The sequence below is a fragment of the Alosa sapidissima genome, chromosome 18 (genome assembly GCF_018492685.1).
Source record: "Alosa sapidissima isolate fAloSap1 chromosome 18, fAloSap1.pri, whole genome shotgun sequence".
Taxonomy (NCBI): Eukaryota; Metazoa; Chordata; class Actinopteri; order Clupeiformes; family Clupeidae; genus Alosa; species Alosa sapidissima.
Genome location: NC_055974.1, coordinates 16,834,509 through 16,850,891, shown reverse-complemented (window position 1 = coordinate 16,850,891; position 16,383 = coordinate 16,834,509). Strand labels below are relative to the sequence as shown.

Sequence of the window (16,383 nt, the reverse complement as noted above, 5' to 3'; positions counted from 1 at the left end):
GCGTGTACATGTTTATGTTTATGTGTGTGTGTGTGTGTGTGTGTGTGTGTGTGTGTGTGTGCGTGCTTGTGTGTGTGCCTGCGTATGTGCCTGTGTTTGTGCATGTGCATGCATGCGTACAAATGTCTACTGTGTGAGTGTGTGTCATAGGTATGATTACTGTGAATGTATGTGTGTGCGTGTGTATCTGTTTATGCACATGTGTGCACATGGAATGGGTTAAGATGACCCCTGGAGGCAAACATACGGAAAAACAAGATATTCACAGAAAACTGTGTCTGCCCTACCCTCCTTTCGGGGGTCCAGTCCAGCTGGGGGGCTACAGATCAAAACGAAAAACGATGGTTTCATGCTATCCATGTGGGGTTACATGCCCACCAAGTTTCGTGTACCCCGGTCTTTCAGTGTCCCGGGAACCCTTGTTGGTGTACGGTCACTAAATGTACACATAAATTATTTTATTGTAAGGCCCTTCATGAACAAAAGTTCACGAAACTTGGCATGCATTCGGAGGGTGTCATAATGATCCTACACTTTCAATTTCGTGCAGTTTTGACCATGTCAGCCAGAGATATTGTGATGAAAATTTTTAATTTAATTTTTAACTGGGTGGCGCTATACATGAAATAAGTGGTAATGGGATGGGTTGACATGGCCCCTTAAGACCAACATACAAAAAAAAGGTGGACCTCCTAGGCCCTACGGTTCTCGAGATATTCACAGAAAACTGTCTCCGGCCATCTACAGGCCAGTTGGTGTATAGTAACATAAATTCATTTATTGTGTGGCCCCCCATGAACGGAATTCCACGAAACTTTCAGAGGGTGTCATAATGATCCTACACTTCCAATTTCGTGCAGTTTTGACTATGTTAGGTCAAAGATACCTGTGATTACACCTCATTTTTACTTTTTTATGTTTAACTAGGTGGCGCTATACATGAAATGAGTGGTTATGGAATGGGTTGACATGGCCCCTTGAGATCAACATACAAAAAAATGGTCCTCCTAAACCCTACAGTTCTCGAGATATTCACAGAAAACTGTGTCTGCCCTACCCTCCTTTTAGGGGGTCCAGTCCAGCGGGGGGGCTACAGATCGAAACGAAAAACGATGGTTCCATGCTATCCATGTGGGGTTACATGTCCACCAAGTTTCGTGTACCCCGGTCTTTCAGTGTCCCGGGAATCCTTGACAGAAATTTGAACATGTGAAAAAGAAAAAAAAAAAAAAATCTGACTAAGCCTATATGACCGCCGCTTCTGCGCGATGACTGCGCGGCAGTCATAATAAGTCCCTTCAGGGCGGAACAAGACCCCTCCGCTGCGCGTTGGGGTCCGGTTCGCCCTGTCGGGACTTATTTTCCCAATAATGACCGGCGTTCTATACATTATCCCTTACTCATTTACTGCATGTAAGTTTGGATGTTTCTTTTACCATGTATCACATGTAAAGACTGCTACAGTCACACTCTTCAAATACAGGTGGATCTCAAATAATAGAATATAGTGGAAAAGTAAATTTTCCTGAAACAGACATCATCATTCATTGCCAGTATATTGACTTAATTAGCTGATAAGAGTTCTTCTTAGGTTTACATTTTTTGTATGATAAATTCCTTATGCTAATATTTTGATTATTTGGATTTTTTTTACATGAGCTGATAATGATCAAGATTATAATAATCAAGATTAAATCACACTTCAGAGTGACTTTCTCTCCAACATACACAGGACACAAAATCCCCCCAGATAGACACGGGCACTTACCTGGAAATTCAACTGTCTTTTAGTTTTACTGCACATTTACAGCTAGCACATCCATTAGAAGAAAATGATTATGGTTCACATTAAACGACCAAAACTCACCAGACAATTGCAGTTTCACTTTCTCACTCTGTTTGCTTTGTTCTCTGTTATCTTTGAGACCCTGGCAGGTGTATTCACCACTATGGGACACATCCAGAGGCTGTAGTGTGTATTCATTCTTGTCACTCCAGCCTTGTTGTGGGTAATTATCTCTACTATCTTTTTGCCAGAAGAAACTCCAGCCTGACGTGTCTTGTCCCTCTATGCTGCATCTGAGAGTGACAGACTCTCCTCTGTAGAACTGTGTTTGGTCAGGATCCAGCACCAGAACAGCTTTGGAAGTCTCTTTGTGAATCACAGGACAAACATGACATGAAGGTGTGAGAAAACGGAGGGAAACTGGATGAATGTAAAGACATAGTCTGAAAACTGAATGAGTCTAGTCTGTGATGTGGGGATAAACTGTGTCTGGAATATTTCAAGTTTCAACATATTAAACATTACATGATAACATTCACTTTTACCTTCCTCTGCTGCATGTCCAGAGTAAGAACACAAGATCAGCACTAAAACACAAAGACACAACGATCCAAGTTCATCAGAGTTCTTCACACAGTTTCATTAAGATTCTGACACTCACCAATGATTTGTTATCTGAGATTTGCTGTTGGGTCAGAACAGAATCGACACCCACTCAGGAGTACACTAACGCACAAGAGTAAGTGAAAATATATTATACTTTAGGGCAAATGTACTTTATCATTATCTCCTCTCACCACGAGAGTCACCACTACCAACATCAATGTCACTGTTATTTCACTAAAAGCGTTTAAAGGTGGTCAACCATTGTGCATGGTATCACACTTGTTTATGTTAATGTTTAGATTATTTTGTCCAAAATAATGTGCATTATAAGATAGATAGATAGATAGATAGATAGATAGATAGATAGATAGATAGATAGATACTTTATTGATCCCCAAGGGGAAATTCAAACCAAGGGGAAATTATAATCCAATCAAGGACCAAACAAACCCTGAGAGGCAGCTCAGCCCTCCCTTCACTATTCCTGGAGAAACTCCACACAGTGTTGCACTTTTGTTTGGGGGACAGGCTGCCCAGTTTGTTTGTTTCCAGTTTTCGGACCCTGGACTGCCTACAGAGACAATTTTATTTATGAAGTGTACTCACAGGATGGGCAGCTAGCTGATTGTGAGGTGACAAAACATGTTTTGGGCTTGAGTGATGATTGCTGACTATGATATCTGACTGTACCTTTCATCATCACTTAGAACATATGCATACAAATATCAACACAATGTCATTTCTCTCTCATACACAAAACTATGCTCTCATTGTACCCTTGAAAATAACACTTAATATTAGGTATTATAATAATTCATTCAATATCACAATCAGTGAATTGAAATTGACACAAATGTCCTTCCATTTTCCATCTACCTGAGCATTCTGTATGTCAATATAACCCACGTATACCACATCCTTCTTAAGTGACAGTTTTGAGAATAAGACTGTGTTTGATCCTCAAAACCACCTTTAAAGAGCAAACAACAACAACCAGTAGAAAATGGAAAATGATTGTGCTGAGGACCTGCACAACTATGTTACACCACTGAGTAGCAACACCTAATCAGGCCCAGCACAACTACATTACACCACTGAGTAGCAACACCTAAGCCGTACTCTTCATTAAAGGATGTGTTGATTCTCACCACTAGGATGTGCTGCTGTGACAACCTCAAAAGAGACTCCTCTCCTCAATCAGGGACACAGGAGCAGGACTTTCACAACTCATCAGACTAGTGAAGGTGTGCTGGATTAACTAATGATTTCCTGCAAAAGTGTTGAAATCAACATACAATGTTTGGTGTTTCCATTTTTTGGGCCAACAGTATTTGCAGCTACATTGTCGTTTTAATAATTTTGAGACTTCTGTTTAACAACAACCTGCCTTTTGTTTAGTAGCACAACAAATGATTACAGAGAAAAAGCAGCAGCAAAGCTATCAGGCATTTAGGCATGACATGTTCAGACATCATCAAGTCAAACATATTTTCCTCAAATGAATTTTCTAAATTCTTAAACGTTCATGGATTTCTTTATATCTGCAGACAACATAGATACAAAACAGGACATATCCAAGTGCACACACATCCACAAATGTTTGTGCTCATTCATAAACATGATATTCACATGCATAGTAAAGAAAGCAACAGAGAAGAAACTTCCAGAACACACACGCACGCACGCATGCACGCACGCACGCACACAGACACACACACACACACACTGACACACACACACACACACACACACACACACACACTGACACACACACACACACACACACACACACACACACACACACACACACACACACACACACACACACGCGAGAGAGGGATTACAGCAGCTCCTTGATCTGCTAGAGCAGTACTGTCAGTCCTGGGCCCTGGCAGTAAACCCAACAAAGACCAAAATTATGATTTTTCAAAAGAAACCCAGGTGTCAGGAACATAAATACATGTTCACTCTAGGCAGCACCGCCCTAGAACACACAATGCAATATACCTACCTTGGTCTAATCATTACAGCATCAGGAAGTTTCAGCATGGCAGTGAATGCACTAAAAGCAAAAGCCTGCAGGGCACTTTATGCAATTAAAAGAAAATTTCACAAAATAAACATTCCAATTACAATCTGGTGCAAAATATTTGACAGCATAATCCAGCCTATTGCGCTGTATGGAAGTGAGGTTTGGGGTCCACTCAGTACATGACTACATGAAATGGGACAAGCATCCAACTGAAGCCCTACATGCAGAATTCTGTCGATCTATACTAAAAGTCCAATCAAAAACACCCAATAATGCATGCAGAGCAGAATTAGGCCGTTTTCCATTGGCTTTACCTATTCAGAAAAGAATCTTGAAATTGTGGATGCACCTGAACAGCAGTCCCAAGAACTCTCTCCACTTTGAGGCACTAAAAACCCAGGAGCTGAAACCTGAAAAGAGTCCCCTAAGCCAGCTGGTACTGAAGCTAACTAACTCAATAGCAACAACCAATACACATCAAGCTCAGTCCAGTTCTGTTTCCCAAACATCAATCAGAGTCAACAAAATCATGAATCAAGCAAAAGAAGAATATTTATCATTGGACAAACCAAATTGCCAACCAAAGTAGAATTAATTCCTATCTGATCCTAAAAAGAGAATATGAATTGGCAGAGTATCTCATATCTGTAAGAGATATGAAACAGAGGCAAGTCCTGACCAAATACAGGCTCAGTGACTACAATCTAGCAATAGAAACAGGCAGGCACAGGAAAACCTGGCTGCCAAAAGAACAAAGAATATGTGGTCACTGTCAGGCAGAGATGGTTGAGACAGAGGAGCACTTCTTTCTTCACTGTGATAAAATACAAAAATGTAAGACAGACATTCTTCCCCAAATTCCAAATAGTTATCCCAAACTTTCAAGATTTTGACAATGATGAAAAATGGCCATACTTCTTGGTGAAGGGCCCTCTGCTGCCTTAGCAGCACAATTTATCTTGAAATGTGAGGATCTGAGGGACTAAAACATATTTGTGTCTGTGCTATACACACACACACACACACACACACACACACACAAGTATGCACACACACACACACACACACACACACACACACACACGTATGCACACACACACACACACACACACACACACACACACACACACACACACACACACACACACTTCACATCACACTATTACAGTATTACTTATGTTCTTTACTGCTGTTAATTTTAGATCTTTTATGTCCACCACACACTGATGTGCCCACCTCTTCTTATGTATTTTCTGTTTTTGTTTTTTGTCCTTTGGTCTTATGTTCTTGTATGTTATGTTGGCAACACTGTTCCCATACAGTCATGCTAATAAAGCAACTTTGAATTTGAATTTGAGAGAGAGAGAGAGAGAGAGAGAGAGAGAGAGAGAGAGAGAGAGAGAGAGGAAGAGAGGCATAACTCACCAAGCAGCAGGCCCAGAGGAGAGAGCTCCATGCTGTGTGCTGTCCGGTTTCTGATCGACTGAGATGGTAGAGTGTGATGAGAGAGAAAGACACAAAAAAGACAAACCACACCTCCCCCACAGAGAACAGGGGAGGAGAAGTGGTGGAGCGAGAAAGAGTTTGTCTTTCTTGTTTATCACAAGCACAGTTGTCACAATAAGGGACACGTCAACAAGAACAAGTTGTCCCCTTAAATAATAGCAAATTCATTAAACCCTCCCAAAAAAGTTAGTTCTCACCAGAATAACACACTTATCTGTACCATTTGCATCAAATCACTAATACAGTAACACATCAAAAGCATCAGTCACTTTTGGCACAAATACATGTGTGCTTGTGTGTGGTGGTGGATTGTATGGGTGGATGGGTAGGTGGGTGAAAGGCAGAGACAGGCAGTCAGACAAAAGTGGAGCTGCAAAAAAGGATACACATAAAATATCTCGATAGATTGATTAATAAATTGATCAATTCATTCATACATTAATTATTTTGTATTGTTTACTTCACTGATGTTTAGTTACTGTAGATGGTTAACAAGCCGAAATATATTTTGGACAAAATACCAACTACTGTATGCCTATACGACCTCCTGAGTGACTGTGAGCTTGTATTTTTTTCTGTAGAAGCCATTCAGAACAAGGGAATACAGAGAACAGACAACAGGCATCCATGAATGTGAATCATAGAGGGAGTCAATGTTATTATTGAGAGTCACAAAGAGAGACATGAATCTTTCATATAACATAGATGCAACTAGTTTCTCATTATTGGTACTGTATTTTGCTCTTTTTCATTTTTGCAATTGTCATTCTATATGACTTTTATCACATAAAAAAGAAGAAAAAAACTTGCTGAATCTGTTTATGTAATACAATGTATTAGTTCACCATATATAATTGGCATGGCAATAAATACAAGAAAACAAATGCATCTGAGATATAGAGATGGTAGTCGTTTTTAAATGTCATGCATACAGTATGTGGTGTATGTGGGCTACATCTAGTACAAACCTGTTTCTGTGAATGAGGAAGCAGCAGCCAGAGATGTTCTGAGAGCTGACCAATGTTCAGCTAAAAGCCAGAGAGTCTTCAAAAATAAACATGTTGGTCACACAAGTGTGAACTTCAAAAGTCCCTTTTCACACATATTCTGTGTTGTTTTTTTCATTGCCTTGGTTTTTAGTATCACTTGTTAAACATTTGAGCATAAACCAGCTTGTATTTTAGGAACACCTCCTCATTATTTTGTACAAGGAAATAATATCAGTGGTCATATAATCAATAAGCCCCCAAAAACTGCATACAGTTTAACAGTATAAATTATTTAGTCTTGATCAAACTTGGATTTCCTTTAACATTTGAAGTTTATGTGCAATATAAAGTTTTCAATTCATTAACTATGTCTAATTGTCATGGTTTTTTGCCATAACTATATTTTGATGCATATTTTCTGTTATATTGTGTTGTTCAGTAAATGTTCACTGTACTACCATCTGCACATGTGCATTAGAGAGGAAATGGTTGGTGAGCCCCTCCTACACACAGCTCACAGCCTACAGAGGAAACCAGACCAGAACCACAATCTCTCACCTCCTCTTGCACAGCAATAGACACATAGAAACATAAAGAAAAGGTAGAAAAGGTAGAAAACAAGTGAACGAGCAACAGATGAAGAAACAACAAACAAACAGCAATAGGGTATAAAAATAGACAGAGGGGAGGAGACGGTAACACTTTATTTTAATGTGTCGCTGTTACAGTGTACCTACCTAATTAGGTACAATGGTACAACCTGTGTAAGTAATCAACTGGTACACTTAATAGGTTTATTCGGTAACACTTTATTTTAATGTGTCGCTGTTACAGTGTACCTACCTGATTAGGTACAGTGGTACAACCTGTGTAACAACATATACTATCAGGTACTATCATTGTACTTGCATTATGTATTTGTGGGTACCTACATATAGTTGTTACATTGTAATACTGAGTGCTTTTACAAAACTTTGCCAATTTGCCTACATTTTCATCAGAGGCAAAGAGCTGATCTGAGACCTGCTGGATGGGGTAAATCTGGTCATGGTAGATTTGATATACAAACCATTCTTAGCTCCAGTCAAGGCCTCATTGTCTTCAGTGTACATGTAACAGCTGTGCTGCTACAACCTTGTTACACTTTGATACAGTGGAATAAACCTATTAAGTGTACCAGTTAATTACTTACATGTAAATATGACATGTATGTTATGTCTTCGATGTCTTGGAACAGGTCGACTAATTCACTACATAGTACATATATTAACTGTGTTGGTACACATTTATTGCTCTTTGATACAGTGGCATAAACCCATTAAAATGAAGTGTACCAGTTAAGTACTTACAATTACATATTACATGTATGTTGTGTCATTGGTGTCTTGGAACATGTCTGCCATTACCCTACATACTGTAGTACATGTATCAACTGTGTCGGTACACATTTATTACTCTTTTGATACAGTGGAATAAACACATTAAAATAAAGTGTACCAGTTAAGTACTTACATGTACAAATTATATACATCCTGTCAATGATGTCATGCATCCTGTAATGTGTAATTGATGTGTTGAAACGTGTCTGCTGTTACACCACATAGTACATGTGAATTAGTAGACCTGTTCCAAGACATCGAAGACACAACATACATGTCATATGTACATGTAAGTAATTAACTGGTACACTTGATACGTTTATTCCACTGTATCAAAGAGTAACAAGGTTGTAGCAGCACAGCTGTTACATGTACACTGAAGACAATGAGGCCTTGACCGGAGCTAAGAATGGTTTGTATATCAAATCTACCATGACCAGATTTACCCCATCCAGCAGGTCTCAGGTCAGCTCTTTGCCTCTGATGAAAATTTTGGCAAATTGGCAAAGTTTTGTAAAAGCACTCAGTATTACAATGTAACAACTATATGTAGGTACCCACAAATACATAATGCAAGTACAATGATAGTACCTGATAGTACATGTTGTTACACAGGTTGTACCACTGTACCTAATCAGGTAGGTACACTGTAACAGCGACACATTAAAATAAAGTGTTACCGTTTATTCCACTGTATCAAAGAGTAACAAGGTTGTAGCAGCACAGCTGTTACATGTACACTGAAGACAATGAGGCCTTGACTGGAGCTAAGCATGCTTTGTATATCAAATCTATCATGACCCGATTTACCCCATCCAGCAGGTCTCAGGTCAGCTCTTTGCCTCTGATGAAAATGTAGGCAAATTGGCAAAGTTTTGTAAAAGCACTCAGTATTACAATGTAACAACTATGGAAGTACAATGATAGTCCCTGGTAGTACATGTTGTTACACAGGTTGTACCATTGTACCTAATTAGGTAAGTACACTGTAACAGCGACACATAAAAATAAAGTGTTACCGAGGAGACTAATAGGCAGATTGAGGCAGATGATTGTGAAACACTGAAACCAATGATGACCCAGGTAGTGACTAATTCAACACCACGGACAGCACCCACATTTGGCTCAGTGTTTCATTGTGTTTCTCACGCTGACTATAAATAGCCCTGAAACGTCTTGTCTTGAGTGATGTCAGCCTTGGGGTCATTGCGATGGGTTGAGTTGATACAGATAATCATCTTGGGCTAATACTTTTTTATGCCAGGTCTTTTCTCAGTTCTCTTGTACATGCTGTACATATCCAAATAAGGTAGCACATGGTTCTGGCTATGGTGAGAACTGACTGTGGAGACAATATCCAACCATATTCTGCATCTGTAATAATCTACACTAATGCACATTCTGCACATGTCCTTATTCCATTTTGTGTGTAAGTGCCTGCTTCTGTGAATGAGAAATTGTGCCAATTTTAAGTTTCACTGGTTTATTACTTCCAGATCCTGGGCACATTAAGAACGAAAGAAATAAAGAACATTCTGGTATTTTTTTAGGTGGTTCTCACATGCCAGGTATTTTCTCAGTTCTCTTCTACATGCTGTACATATCCAAATGGTTCTAGCTGTGGTGAGAAATGACTGTGGGGACCATATTCTACATCTGTAATACCTTATTTTCCGGGCTATAAGTCGCTCCTGAGTATAAGTCGCAGTCAAAAAATGCATCATGAGCAGGAAAAAAACATATATTATCGCACCGGACTATAAGTCGCATTTATTTAGAAATGTATTTCACAAAATCCAAAACCAAAAACAGAGACTATGTACAGTAACTGGATTATTTAAGCCAAAAAGATTAATGAAGATGAAGGAGTGAAGGCAGCCAAGAGGAGGGCAGGAAGGTAATTGCAAACCAAAAGATTCACTGAAAGAAAATGCCATGAGGTGCACCAAAATGTTACTAAAATGTGGAGAATACAATGCAATCAAGCATTTTGGGCGATATGGAGTCACAAGCTGGCAGCAGATTAAATGCTCATGAGAGAGAAAAAGATGCAGTTTTAGATGTGACCGAAACAATAGGCCTATAGGCCCGACGGTAATTGTAAAGCAATTTACAAAAGATTCACTGAACAAAAATGCTGATATGATACATGAAAATGTAGCTAAAAATGTGGAGAATACAATGCAATCAACCTTTTTTGGCGATGTGGAGTCACAAGCTGGCAGCAGATTAAATGCTCACGAGAGAGAAAAAGATGCGGGTTTAAATTGACGTGCAGACCGAAACTGCAGAAAGCAGGTGATATTTAGAAATGTATTTCACAAAATCCAAGACAGACGATGTAACTGTAGCCTACACATTGAGGCCAAAAATATTGAGAATTCTACAGGGAATGTTAATGAAGAAGAAGGAGTGAATAGTGGCAAGAGGCAAGCCGAAGGCTGCTGACAAGGCCCGATGCTAATTGTAAAGCAATTTACAAAAAAATCACTGAACTCAAATGCTGATGTGGTACATGAAAATTTAGCTAAAAATGTGGAGAATGCAATGCAATCAATCATTTTGTACGATATATTGGCACAGGCTGGCATGCAGCAGAACAATTGCTTGGCTGGCCACCTCCCGAGAGAGCGAGAGAAAAAAAGATTCACATTTAAAAGGGTCTAAATTCCAGCGCGGAATTGAGGGTATTGCGAATAAATTATTACTTAGTATTGAGCATAATAATAAAAGTCCCGCAAATCTAGCCATCATAATGCGAGAGATTCCCACACATTTTACCCTGTATACCCTGTCTGACATTAATATAATAATGGAGCGGCCTGAGTGCGGGACTATTGACGGACCAACTCTGACTTCAATTGAACCCCATGCAGAGACACACACACACGCGCGCAGGACCACTTTGGGTGCCTCTCTTTCGTTGCTCTCTCTCTCTCTCTCAGCAGGATTTGTCACCGCTGAAGTCAAATTATAGCCTATAGGTGCTTCAACATCAACCGATATCGACAAAGGAAAACAAACATTTAGCGATCAGGAACCGTCAGGAATTTTGCAAATACAGAAGCATGACCGCCTAGGCTATAACGTAGAGAACATGGATGACTTCTCTATTTGACGTTCGATTGCGGACGTCAACAGACAGCTACAGACACGGAGCGCACATTAGGCCTACTTTCAGTTTCTGTGCGTATTCATTACGTGAAAGATGATTAGTAGCAAAACAGCGATCAAATATTACATGGCAGTGCGTTTTGTTTTCAAATGTGTTCATGCATGTCTAGATAACAGGTGAGGGATGTTTAGGAGACTCGTAAATCCTCAAATTTAGGCTGCGCAAAGCACAGCACCTTTATTTGCCCATGGCTTGTATTCGAGTCAGCTATAATATAGTCCTTTATTTCTTGCGTTTTATTGTGAGACATAGGCCTACTTTTCGTTTGGATCGGCATGGGTAGGCTATCAAAAGCAGATGTTTAATTTGAGATTTAATTTACGTTTGGACTGTTGATTATATTGCTAAATATCGGGACTGATGACCACTGAAATCTGTGGGGTATTTAATGGCTTACTATTAAGTTTAATAGTGTCGGGAATTTCGATTGCCATCCACTTATTGCGAGATAAGGTATCCGCGCTTTCATTCATTCGTGTGCTGTGCTGCAAGGGAAACCTTATTCCGTATAGCCAAAGATGTCTAAGATAGCCTAAATGTAGTTATTTTTTAAATTATGCATGATTTACTTTTTTATAAAATTCATAGGCTGATGCCTGGCAGCAACAATTGTGTTGAAATGTAGGCTTCAGCCTCTAGCTCAGAAGGGTGCGGCATGCGACTAGCTTGAGAGCAATGAGAGCAATGTGTTGGAGTCATTGGACAATACCAACCAACAATATAAAATATTAAGAAGAGCTCTTTTATGAGTTAAATTGAAACAAAATTATACTGGCTTTTATTTGTCCAAATCTGAGGCCCGGCTATAAATAGAATCCCTGCCATAATTTGATGATTTAGGTATGCACGTGTGTTTCAGGCATAGTGCAAGCACTAATCTCTGACTGAAAGTGCACAGGACTTGTGCATTTGAGAGCGCTCTCTCGCGGCTGTAGACGTAATGTTTCACGTAGGGTTCATGTCAGTTAATATAAATTAACATTTAAAAACATGTTCAATTATATATTTTTTCATATATAATTCGCACCTGACTATAAGTCGCAGGACCAGCCAAACTATGAAAAAAGTGCGACTTATAGTCCGGAAAATACGGTAATCTATAAAAATGAACATTCTGTTTTAAAGTCCTTATGCCATTTTGTGTGTGTGACTGCGTCTATGAATGAGAAATTGTGCCAATTTTTTAAACTTCACTGGTTTATTACTTTCAGATTACTTCCTTGGCACATTAAGAAGGAAAGAAATAAAGAACATGCTGTTACGGCCTGGCTCAAAGGCCATAACCAGAACAAAGAAGGACAAGTATAGAAAGGTCATCAAACCGAGCGAAAATGTCCACATCAGTATATGGAGTCAGTATGCCAGCGAAGCTTTATTCACTGGCCAGTTAGCACCAACAGGTGTGCTGGCCACGTCACCAATACCTGCAATGACAGAGACAACCAGCAGAAAACGTCACCATGTGGATTCTGGTATGGAGATGAGTGTGTTATGTAAGGGATAACGGCCGCCGAGATGTCCTGTCATACGGAATTAATGGACGAGGGCAAGGGGCAAAGAACTCCCCGACGCGCAGCGGAGTCCATTAATTCCGTATAACTGGACACACCTTGAAGGCCGTTATCCCGCTTATCAACCGGTTGCCACTGTGAAGCAAAGGAAACGCGGTTCCGTTTAAAAAGAAGCTCACTAGTTCAGCTTGTTGTACAACTTTCGTTGGCAGTATAACAGCGATAGCATGGCTTCAGGCTCAACCGTCGTCCTACGATCGTTGTTATAGTTAGCATTCATAAGCATTCATATGGAACGGCGATTAAACTTTTTTTTAGATCTATATGGAGCTGAGTGTGTTATTTAACTGTAATGTTGTCATGTGTTAAATTCTGTAGCCTGCTTCTGTGAATGAGGAAACAGAAGCCAGAGACCTTTTGAAAGTTGCAATATGTTCAGTCAACAAAACAGCATAAGAAAAAGGGTGTTGGTGACAGAGTTATGAACTTCAAAAGTGCCTTGCATTTGTGGTGTAGGTGTTGTTTAATGCCTTGGTATAATTTGAAAAAGGTTTGAGAGGTTGAAATTCTACACATTATAAATAAATAAAATACATTATTTTCAGCATGGATGGTTCAGAGCAGTGCTGTAGAGAGAGTCACACGTTTTAAATACCTTGGTGTCCACATTACTGAAGACTTAACATGGACTGTTAACACTCAATATGTTCTGAAGAAGTCCAGACAACGACTCTACTTCCTTCGTCAGCTAAGGAAATTCAAAGTTTCTACATCCATCATGAAGGCCTTTTACACTTCAGCGGTTGAGAGTGTTCTAACTGGTAGCATCATCACCTGGTATGGGAACTCCACAGTTAGAGATTGTAGTACTCTGCAGAGAGTAGTGCGCTCAGCTGAACGTACTATAAGAACTCAACTCCCTGCTCTACAAGATATCTATTCCAGAAGAGTACTCCTAAGAGCCCAAAAGATTCTGAAGGACTCTTCTCATCCTAACAATTCCTACCGCTGAAATCAAGAAGACGCCTATGTAGTCACAAAGCCAGAACTGAGAGACTCAGGAGAAGTTTTTATCCCCAGGCCATCCGAACTCTGAACTCACACTATACTGACTTTGCACACATTCACTCCTCAGCACTCTCAAACATTTCCCAACTCTGAACTCACACTATACTGACTTTGCACTCATTCACTCCTCAGCACTCATGACCCCCCCCCCCCCCCCACACACACACACACCCACACACACCTACAAGACTTTTAGCACTTTTACACTTTTACATCCCTCTCCCTATGCTACAGACCTTTTATTTATTTTCTTATTTCATCACACGTCAAAACACACACACACACACAAACACACACACACACACATATCTGACTTTCACCAACTTTTGCACACTTTTTATTTATTATTTTTGATTTCTCCTCCATCTACCCATGTCCTTGATTGCCTAGCCTTTCTTCCCCCCCACCCCCCACCCCACCCCACCCCCATCCCCAACACACACACTTACATCATCACTGTCATCACTTCACATACATACAGCACTCCTCTACATACTTGCTGCACACTGCCCCCCCCCCCCCCCCCCCCACATACACAGCACATTGTCTTCAGGATCTTCTCCAACACACATCCTCTACATACTTACAGCACACTACACACACACTACACACACACACACACAGTCACTGCTCCACTCCTGCCCACACACACATCTTCACTGTCATCACTCACATACATTACATACAGTACTCTGCTTGCAATAGTAAGTCCCTGCCCCCCCCCCCCCCCCCCCCCCCCTACATACACAGCACATTATTTCATCAGGAAGCTTCTCCAACACACATCCCCAACATACTTACAGCACACTGCCCCCCCCCCCCCTCAATACACAGCACATTGTCTCATGAGGAAGCTTCTCCAACACACATATTGCACACTGCCCTCTCCCCACATACACAGCACACTATCCCATCTCCCCTGTCATCCCCCCAACACACACACCAAGACCCCTGGCAGTTGGGTTAGCCCCTTGAGCCGTGGATCTGGCCAAGGTTTCTTCCTTGGTAAGGGAGTTTTTCCTTGCCCCTGTTGCTCTTGGGTGCTCCTTGTTGGTGCCCCCCACTCAATCCCAATCCTCCCCCACCTTTTTTATGCAGCCCTTGCCACTTAATCTACTAAACCCCTCTTCTACTGCACTTTTTACCCCCCCCCCATTAATGCACAAATAGGCTGACACCAGACATAATTTCACTGCATTTCTTACTTCCAGTAACTATATGCATGTGACAATAAACTTCCTTGTATCCTTGTATCCTTGTGATCACTTATGAACAAGGCCTCAAAAAGTGTCTGTGGTTCATATTATAAAATTTTTGGCCTTGAATCATACACTTGATTTACAGTTTTTCTCAGAAGCTAAAACACTAAAACCCATTGGCTGAAGAAAGTTTTCAGTTGCTTGAACTCATTAAGCTAATTGTTCAGTCTGTTGTCAATACCTTAAACCATTTTACATGGTAAAACACAATTTGTAGATATCACTTACAATTTTTAGCAACACATTCTCATTCTCAAAACACATTCTGCACTCTAATGCCCATGCATCCATACTGGTAAACACAAGTGTCAAAAATGAAATAGAAATAGACATACACATGTCATTGATTAAACACAACCACTCAAAATTGATTTCACTTGTTTCAAATGATGTGACAAAACCAATATAAGCCAGTTCAGAGAGCAAACAGGTTGTTGAAGGTGGGAATGAGAATGGATAGAAGAAACTATGTGAGAGGACGAGCACGAGTGCATACATCATGTGAGGTGGGGGACGAGGAGGAAGGGGAGGATGGCAAGAATCATTTTTATTGGACACTGTAGTACAGTGCATTGTAGGCTGTATACTGTACAACACTGTAAAAAAATCGTATGGCCCTGAACATTGTGCTTTCCATTTGTTCACAGTACTGACTGCTCAATAGATTTTGAGTGGTTGCAAGTTCATATCAACAAAGAACAAGAATCAAAGGACAAGTTTGTGAGATGTAGGGTACTGTAAAAATAGGGGTACAAGGAGGAAGAACAAAAAATGCAAAGAGCAAAGCAAAGTAGTAATTTCTACTTGATGTTTTTGTTTATCAAGGAAAAATATGAATTTTGTTTTTAGATTTAAAATGTACTTCTCTCTGAGAACTATATGTTTTGAACAATGTGTTTTCTAATTTTTGGTGTATTGTTTACTGACTGCTTGATAATGTATATCGTTTTGATCACTTTTGCTTATGGTTTGAGAGGAGTGTTTGGTTTTGGGCGCAGGTAAAACTGTTTTGAGGCAAAAGTTTCATTTACTTACATACAGTTTGTATCTACCAAAGTCAACCTGAAGCAGT

At 40.1% G+C, this 16,383-nt stretch overlaps 1 protein-coding gene across 1 annotated transcript in view; it reads right to left on the bottom strand.

The window, feature by feature from the left end:
* The window catches only part of LOC121689382 (titin-like), a 309,974-nt gene that overhangs the window by 232,741 nt on the left and 60,850 nt on the right, over window positions 1-16,383 (bottom strand). The window lies entirely within an intron of this gene.